This window comes from Cricetulus griseus, chromosome 4 (assembly GCF_003668045.3).
Source record: "Cricetulus griseus strain 17A/GY chromosome 4, alternate assembly CriGri-PICRH-1.0, whole genome shotgun sequence".
Classification (NCBI taxonomy): Eukaryota; Metazoa; Chordata; class Mammalia; order Rodentia; family Cricetidae; genus Cricetulus; species Cricetulus griseus.
The window spans coordinates 207,386,556-207,389,335 of NC_048597.1; the positions used below are offsets into that span (position 1 = coordinate 207,386,556).

At 64.8% G+C, this 2,780-nt stretch overlaps 1 pseudogene; it reads left to right on the forward strand.

The window, feature by feature from the left end:
* The first annotated feature begins 398 nt into the window (after positions 1–398).
* Positions 399–1,509, forward strand: LOC113835515 (annotated as a pseudogene).
* The last annotated feature ends 1,271 nt before the right edge of the window (positions 1,510–2,780 follow it).

The window sequence follows — 2,780 nt, forward strand, 5'->3', positions numbered from 1 at the left end:
AACGGAGCAAGACTCCTGGCGCACTAGGGACTCCAGGAGGCAGCTGCGCCAGAGACGCGGGTCGCGCCTCGGGAAACCGGGCGGTGGGGGGAGGGGAAAGCTCAACCAAGAAAACCCACCGAGGCGGGGACTGGCCTGGGCGGGGAGGGGCGGCGGGGCCGGAGCCCCTCGCTGTTGGGCAGACTCTCCATGGCCAGAGGCTGACTTCCACTCCCGCCGACCTCTCCCCGTGGGGAAAGAGAAGAGAGCAAGAGCGGCGCGAGGCCTCCGGTTCCCGCAGCCTGCAGAAGTTGGAGGCTTGGCCGCGAGCGCACACTCCTGCGCCCGCCTGCAAGGCGAGCCTGAGCCGGGAGAGTACAGCCCCGGGGCGGCCCGGCCGAGGAGCTCCGGCTTTTGTCATGATGGCCAGCTACCCGGAGCCCGAGGACGCCGCGGGGGCCCTGCTGTCCTCGGAGAGCGGGCGCACAGTCAAAGAGCCCGAGGCGCCGCCGCCGAGTCCGGGCAAGGGTGGCGGGACAGCCCCGGAGAAGCCGGACCCCGCGCAGAAGCCCCCGTACTCGTACGTGGCGCTCATCGCCATGGCGATCCGCGAGAGCGCCGAGAAGAGGCTCACCCTGTCGGGCATCTACCAGTACATCATCGCCAAGTTCCCGTTCTACGAGAAGAACAAGAAGGGTTGGCAGAATAGCATCCGCCACAACCTCAGCCTCAACGAGTGCTTCATCAAGGTGCCGCGCGAGGGCGGCGGCGAGCGCAAGGGCAACTACTGGACGCTCGACCCGGCCTGCGAGGACATGTTCGAGAAGGGCAACTACCGACGCCGCCGTCGCATGAAGCGGCCCTTCCGGCCGCCGGCCGCGCACTTTCAGCCAGGCAAGGGGCTCTTCGGGTCTGGAGGAGCAGCGGGTGGCTGCGGCGTGGCAGGCGCGGGGGCCGATGGCTACGGCTACCTGGCGCCACCCAAGTACCTGCAATCGAGTTTTCTCAACAACTCCTGGCCCCTGCCGCAGCCGCCCTCGCCCATGCCCTACGCCTCCTGCCAGATGGCGGCGGCCGCGCAGCAGCTGCAGCGGCCGCTGCAGCCGCCGGCCCGGGCAGCCCGGTGCAGCAGCGGTGGTCAAGGGGCTGGCGGGCCCCGCCGCCTCCGGCGTACTCGCGCGTGCAGAGCATGGCGCTGCCGCCGGGCGTCGTGAACTCCTACAACGGCCTGGGAGGCCCTCCCGCCGCGCCCCGCCGCCGCCGCATCCCCACCCGCACCCTCACGCACACCATCTGCACGCAGCCGCCGCACCTCCGCCAGCTCCGCCACACCACGGGGCTGCCGCGCCACCCCCGGGTCAGCTCAGCCCCGCCAGCCCGGCCACCGCCGCTCCCCCGGCTCCCGCGCCCACCAGCGCTCCCGGCCTGCAGTTCGCCTGCGCCCGGCAACCAGAGCTCGCCATGATGCATTGCTCTTACTGGGACCACGACAGCAAGACGGGCGCGCTGCACTCGCGCCTAGATCTCTAAGAGCCACCGCGTGCGGCCGCGGCCCCGGGGTGGAGGAGCCGAGCTCGGGTCGCAGCCGCAGCAGCCAGCCGGACAGCACCCACTCTGGGACAGCCTCTTGAGCCAGAGCCCTCGAGCCTTCTGCGCCTCCTCGTTCCGCCCCGCTCCTGCGGCTCCGCATTGTCGCCTTCGCTGCTCCTCCGGTGCTCTTCCCCACCTCGGCCTCTGCCTTAGCGCGCTCCTGGCCGGAGGCCGCCCCCTCCGCGCTTTCCGCAGGCCTCCTCTCCTCTGGAGTCCCGGTGTCACCACCGCAGGGAGTGTGTCCCCGGCCAAGGTGCGGCCGAAGTGTCCGCGGCGCTGACCTCTTGGCCTTCTTTTCCAGGTCGGTGGACTCGCCTTCCACTTTCTCCCCAGACTGCCGCGCTGTCTGCGGCTAGAAGCGCTGGGCTGCTGGGGTAGCGGGACCCACGCAGCGGGAGAAAGGAAAGAACGTGTCTGGTCGCTCCGCGATCCCTCCTGGAACTGATCAGAAGCCGCTTGCAGAGGGGCCCACTGGGCGGGGCGGGGGTTGAGCCCCAGGCTGGAGCAGGGAGCCTAGTTCCGCGGCCTGTAATCGGGTTCACATCCCTGCGCCTAGCGAGGCCGCGGTGCCTCCGCTCTTCAATCCTCCTCTTCGGGCACCTCCCGGCCAGCGTGGCTGGCTAACGTCTTGCTTAAAAGATCGGTGAGGTTTTTTTTTATTTTAAAAACTATATTAAAGAATACTTTTTAAGGGGGAAAAAGGAGAAAGAATAAAACTTTCATCGGGAAAAAAGGTGAAGTGTTATGGTCTTCGAGTTTGCTAAAAACCCAACAACAAAATCAAAAGCTTTAGTTTCTTCATCGTCCCTGCTCGGGAATTTGTATAGAATTCCCATAGTGACTTCAGACGGCTGTATTCGGAGCCGGGAATACAGCTAAAAGAAGGCTTCTACTACAAATCGGGAATTTTCCTCTGTATTTTAAAAAATAAAATCAAAGCAATTTCCCCGGATCTTCCAATTCTAGTCCGGGATGCCAGGAGATTACTGCCTGGCTGGGCCACACTTCGGGGATGACACTTCCCTCCCTGGTTTTTGTTTTTCAGATGTCTTGCTTCTTCCACCTTCGGAAGGAGAAATGTGAAACCGGCCACGGCCGGCCTACACGGGCTTGTGGCTCCAGCCGGCCGACCCAAAATTTCCGAGACCTGGCGGTTGAGTAATGTCTTTTGGGGACCAAATTTTCTAGAGGGAACTAGAGCACTTTTGTTG